Here is a 6,763-nt window from a genome sequence, read left to right as displayed (position 1 = left end):
CGGGGGGATGGACAAAATAGGCAAAGAGGGCTTAAGAGGTACAAACTTCCAGTCATATGAGTAACGCACAAAGATGAAAAGTGGAATATAGGGAATCCAGTCAATAATACTGTTAAAACAGTACGGTGACAGATGTGACGACACCTAACGGTGGTGAGTCCTGAGTAATATGTAGATTTGTCAAATCACTATGTTGCACGCCTGAAATTAATGTAACATTGTATGTCAACTATACTTGGATAAGTAAAAGAAGAGAGAAGAGGGTGTTCTCCCTGTTGGCAGATTTGAGGAGCACCGGCCTCAAAGCAATCACCTGGTGCCATCTAGTGGTAAAGGCCGTGTCTGCAGTCCAAGAACCACAGACTAATGATGCGAACATCAAACATGGACGTAAGGGTTGGAGGGGGCCTTGGAACTGACCTGGTCAACCCTGACATCCGATGCCAGAATCCTTCCACAACACCAAGCCACTGCCTGACTACGCACCACAAAGAAGGCAGTCACTCCAATGCCCAGCAGCCCTACCTGCTGAAAAGCTGATCGAGTTGCCCCCCTCCACAAGCTCTGCGTTGGACTTACTACCGCCCTCCTCTGGATGACAAGGAGCAGTTTCCCCTCCTCTCAACCGTATCCTCCGTCAAGTTAATACTATTGATTCCATCAAGCCATCTTTGGTGAGTGTCTGCTAAGTGCCAACCATTGGGGATACAGTAGTGAACCAGCCACAAAGATAAGGAAGGGCTTGTGACAGATGAAGGACAACAGCATGGAGGACGGATGGACCTACGTTAGAGAATGTGAGAGGGAAAGCCTCTCTGAAAAGGGAATGGGCTGAGTTGGGTGCTTACAGAACTGGAGAAAGCTGTGCAAAAGGCGTTCTAGACAGGAGGAAGAGCAGACAGAAATGCTCTGGACAGGAACCGCCTTGGAATGTTCCAGGAACAGAAAGTCGGTAGGGAGGCTGGGGAACAGCGGAGAATCAAGGAGAAACTAGAGAGGCGGGTGGTGGGAGCCAGGGAGAGACCTCTGCAGCCACGTGCAGCGGCCCCAAACCACGGCGAGGTGCACAAACGTAACAGGTGGGGACAGAACACAAACGTATCCGGTCACGAGTCCTTACGACTCCCACTTTCTAATGTTTCCAACATGCGTCTCCCTCTGGTCTCCAGATCTAGAAGACTGCCAGTGGTTTCTGGGAGGAAAAGGATGTCACTGATCTGCCCTTCAGAGTGGCTAACATGAGAAGATTTACAGAGCACTGCTAAGAAGAGTACGGGTCAAAGAACTAGCGAGCACTGCTGATGGGGAGTTCCAAAGGGAGATGGGCAACCTGTTTCAGAGCTTAGAATTCTGTCACCCCTGGGAGCCCAGCTGAACATGGTGGATCCACACAAGGAAACACTAACCGGTCATCTCAGATATGAACTAGAAGGATCAGACATGCCAAGACGTTCGAGACACCGTGAAGGGAAAAATGTTAGGCCAAAAACCGATGTAGCCAATGTGCCCGTGAACACGTGTATGTGCCTATGTGCGTATCTACAGACAAGTACTAGGGAACTGGCGATTTCTGGGGTGTGTGTGTGTGTGTGTGTTTTAATTTATCTCTATGTTTTAAACTTTTTCTCCATGAACTATATGCCATATTTCATCTAAGACATTATCAATTATAAGACTGAAACAAGAAAGAAGAAACACTGGCAGTTAGTTAATGTTTTTCTTATTGCTTACAATTTTAATTTTGTGCTTGTTGGAAAAAGCCCGTTTGTTTGTTTAATTAGTTTTCAAGTAGGCTCTGTGTGCAACGTGGGCCTGAACTCACAACCACATCCAGAGTTGCATGCTCTGTTGACTGAGCCGCCAGATGCTCCTGCAAAAGCCCTTTTGTGCTTATTTAAACGGATTAAAAGGAAATGGATGAATGCAGTAAGAGGGTTAAGTCTTCCCTTCTGGGGTATCTGTGAGTTTCCACACAATATTGACCTTCGGGCCGCCAAGGGCATTGGCAAGGCTGCATCCCCAAGAGATCACCATCATCCTCTCCAAGATTTCCTTCCACGCTGCCGACCCTCCAGGTGCAGGTCTTGTTACTGAGCCTTTCTTGATCTCATCAGGAGGTATCCATGGATGGTTCTCCAACAGCATCAGGATTTGTGCTCCTTCTGCAAATGGCCCTTAAAAGGCACGTGGACAGAAGCACCCAAGAGCTGACGGTGTAGTCATCCGGCCCTGCCGCAAGCAACAATGACCACATCCACTTGCACAGGTAATGACAACTCTAACACGACTTGGCAGTGACTGCAGGACACATCGAGAATAAATCACAGCTGATGGCAAAGACGTAAGAACGTGTGTCACAGCATGGATCAAATACAGTATTGCCTTCACCACATGAGCAACAGTGAGCTTAGATATCATAAGCAAAGTAAAAGGCAAATATTAAGCGATGAAAAGTACCTGTGACATCACATAGTAACATCCTGAAAACATAAAGAACTTACGAATCAGTAAGGAAAAAAATCCTAATATCCCAGAAGAAAGGCCAAAAATGGGCAGATCACCAAAGAGCCAAGTGATCACTGAATATACAAAATAAAGAAACCAAAAAATGCAAAATGAAAGCAGAAACAGCAAGCAGTAAATCTGCTATCAAATCAGCAACAAAACCGTTTAATAGAACCTGGCTTTGGTGAGGATGAGAAAGAGGGCACCTGAGCCGCCAGAACTGTAAACTGTCACTGCCATGCCACGAGGCACTTCGGCTGCTGGTACTCAAAGCTGAAGAGTAATATTTACGCGATGCCCAAACAATCCCACTTCTAGGATTTTACCCTAAGGAAATAGTCAAGAATGAACACAAAAAGGTTTCGGTAAGAACACTGAACCTGGGGTTACGGTGTCAGGTGAACAAAGCAAGCTACAAAATTCTATGTACAGAATGTTCCCAATTCTGTTAGATGAATGCGTACATTCACGTACACGTCAATATACATACATGTACAGTACACATATCAAGACTTCCCAGAGTAGGCACCAAAAGGTGAACAGTGGTCGCCTCTACGCTGACGCTGTGCACCTAGCGCTGCTGTCTGTCTGTCCCCACCACAGTCCTCTGTTGCCCAAACCCAGAAAATATCCCCTCTCTTTGTGTATCCTGACTTTGTTTAAAACCCAAAGAATCAAAAATCTCTGATTTGGGAAGACCTATTTCGCAGTCTTCGGTCAATCCCTATTGCTTTTGAAATTTTCATGACATTCACATACCACCTGTTCAGTGTAACATTTCTCTAAATCAACTCGCTTTTTTTTAGTACTCGGGTCTGACGTGCTACCTGGGGTTTTCTTCTAACACACGCTAGAATAAATACCTAACTATTAAAATTTCAAACAAACATCTGTGTGCCACCTAAAGTCATTTCACATTCCTTCCGTGGGAAACCCTGATCTGGGCCGACCGCCTACTCACTCGAGAGCATTTACTGACTCTGCCCTATAGGCATGAGTACCACCTGCAACAGGAAAGGGGTGACATGCTCACCGCCAGGGATTTCTTCACCTGAAGGAAAGGGCAGGGGCCCTCCGCGCTCTCCCAGCCAGTGAGGATCGAGGCCAGGTTCATTTTACTTCTATCAACACTCCTGAGAGCTGACTACAATGCCAGGCATCATTCCAAATGCTTGACCGATAGGAACGGAACGACTACAACCCTCATAATGACCCCCCGTGGAAGGCACTGCTTTACACACTGAGGTGAAGGTCGGTCCCTCAAGCTGCAGAACCCTGTAGAAAATTTCATTCTAGGGGTGCCTGGGTGGCTCAGTCGGTTAAGTGGCCGACTTCGGCTCAGGTCATGATCTCACGGTCTGTGAGTTCGAGCCCCGCGTCGGGCTCTGTGCTGACAGCTCAGAGCCTGGAGCCTGTTTCAGATTCTGTGCCTCCTTCTCTCTCTGACCCTCCCCTGTTCATGCTCCGTCTCTGTCTCAAAAATAAATAAACATTAAAACAATTAAAAAAAAAAAAGAAAATTTCATTCTATTGCTTTTCGACCTATTTACCCACCTGGATTTGGATCCCTCCCCCGACACTTCAGTTGCTTAAATGATATCTGTGTCTGTGTGTATACGTGTGTGTTTACGTGGTCGTGTGTGTGTATATATGTACACGCACACATATATATGTACATTAAACATATATATGTAACGTATGCACGCATACACATACATACAACGTACTTAAATGCAATTGCAAAAATCAATCCGATACCCTTAGCATCAATTTTTAAGTTTGAAATTTGAACTACATACTGCATACTAGCCTAAGATACTGCTCTACCTCTTATTGTTAATTTTATTGTTCTTTTTTTTAGTCTCATTTTTTTTTTGTTTCTATTTCTTGGTAGTTTTATTCTTGGTTATACATGGAAGGCAGGAAGCAAAGTCTTAAGGGCAACAGACTTTGTACCTAAACAGACTTTCAGTTTGTTTCCTTTCTCGTGAGCTCTGTTGCTTTCTTAAGTAGATCCGCAAGGCCTTAAGTGTTGAATCACCTAAAACAAAACAAAACAAAACTGAGCCTCAATGAACTCACATGCTATCGTTTCTTCCCAACAGAGGCTACTGGTATTGCCTTTTGGCTTCAGCTAACACCCAATTACTTTACAAGGGTTAATATGTCCTAAAATCTACTGCCTCCACTGTAAGTACTCATTGACTAGTGGGCAAGGCATTTATGAAAAAGGAACCAACATTCACAAGAGGGTGAGTTAAGCAGGAGAAGTCAATCAGAAAGTTCCCATGGTACAATGTCTCCTATCTGACTTAAGCAAACAAAAAACCCAGTTAATACAGAATATAGTAACAGGATGTCATGGGCCTGAATAATGCTAAAGTTCTTTTGGAAAAAATAAAACACTTAAGCACATGTAGTCTGAATATTTTCTCCCAGTCTGTCTTGCCTGTTCATTTTCTCAGTGCATCCATTTTTCCTTTGTAATTAGTGCTTTTTTTTTTTTGTTCTGTATCCAAAACATTTGCCTACCTCAAGGTTGTCCACATATGCTCTCATGGTTTCATCTAAAAGATTTATGGTTCTAGCTGTTATATTTCGGTTTATGATCCATCCCAAATTCATGTGTACAGAACGAGGTAGGGGCTAAGGTCCATTTTGTTTCCACTTGAATATCCACTTTACCCAGAACTATTCGTTAAAAAGACGTCCCTTTCGCCCACTGAATTGGCTTGACAATCTAGGTGACGATCAACCAACAGTCCTTGTGTTTGGTCTATTTCTTGGACTCTTTATTCTGTGTCACTGATCTATCTCTATGCCAAAGACTTTGATTGCTGTGGCTTTACTGCAAGTCTTCAAATGAAGCAGTATTAAGCAGTTTAAGTGCTTCAACTCTGCTCTTCGTTTGAAGACTTTTTTGCTATTCAAGACCCTTCACGTTTCCATATACATTTTCGAAACGATCTGTTAATTTCTTCTAAAAAAAAAAAAAGATGGCTAGGATTTTGACGGTGATTGATTGCACTGATTCCACGGATCAAGTCAGGGAGAACAGGAATCTCGACACATCAAATCTTCCAATGCATGAACAAAGCGTATCTCCCATTTATTTCAGTCTTCTTGAATTCCTCTCAACAGTGTTTTACGGTTTTCTGTGTAAAGGTGTTTTGCGTCTTTCATTATATTTATTCCTCCCCACTTTAGGTTTTTGGATGCTATTGTCAATGTTTCCAATTTGAATGTTCCTACCCATGTATGTATACGTACAATGTATCTATCTGACAAAGAATTGCTATCCAGAATATATAATAAACTCCAATGAGTCAAAACCAAAAACCATTAACAACAAAAATGGGCAAAAGACTTGAACAGACAGTTCACGAAAGATGTAGGAATGTCCAATAAGCACACCAAAAGATGCCTAAGATCGCTAGTCACCAGGGAAATGCAATTTAAAACCATACTGAGATGCTCTTTCACCCTCACTGACAATACAGGATGTTAACAAGGATGTTGAGCAACTGGAGTTTCAATATATTGCTGGTGGGAAGTGGAAAGCGATAAACGACTTTGGAAATTAGTCTAGCAGTTAAATATATACCCACCCTGTGACTAAGCAATTCTATTCCTAGACATTTATTTGAGAGAAATTGAAGACCTGTATGAGAATGTCCCTTGTAGCCTATTCACAATGACCAACAACTTCGATACAACTCAAATGTCCTATCATTGGAGAACACACGAACAAATCATGGTGTATTCATACATGTATAGGAACAGACTACACTGACAAAGACTCTTTCCTTGACCAAACTCTAGCCAGGTTCCTCGAGCCCTCTTCTCGACTAGGCTTCAACCTTGACTTACTGTATAGAGACTCGAACGAACACTAATGTAGACTTTAACAGCTCAAGGCTCCACCCCTAGGATGATTCCGGTACCCCTTAGTGCCTGCCCGAGAAAACTCAAGGCTGCCAAAAGCATCCATTGTTTCTTCTAGCCAACACTGAAAGATCAGGTCCCTGTCTCCCAGTGAGCAAACCCAGGTGGTTTCACATGAACCAATACCTTTCCTGGCTTTTGTAATTTTTTACTTCTGATTTCATTCACCACCAACTTTCCTCCCTCATTCTCTCTTTAAAATCTCCTCTGTACAAACTGAAGTTGAGTTTCATTCACTCTGGACTCTTTTCCTTATTGGAATAGTTAATTACTGATTAAACTCTGTCCTCACCACGTGAACTAGTATCTAGCT

This window comes from Neofelis nebulosa, chromosome 18 (assembly GCF_028018385.1).
Source record: "Neofelis nebulosa isolate mNeoNeb1 chromosome 18, mNeoNeb1.pri, whole genome shotgun sequence".
In the NCBI taxonomy this organism is placed as follows: domain Eukaryota; kingdom Metazoa; phylum Chordata; class Mammalia; order Carnivora; family Felidae; genus Neofelis; species Neofelis nebulosa.
Note: the sequence above shows the minus strand (reverse complement) of the source record.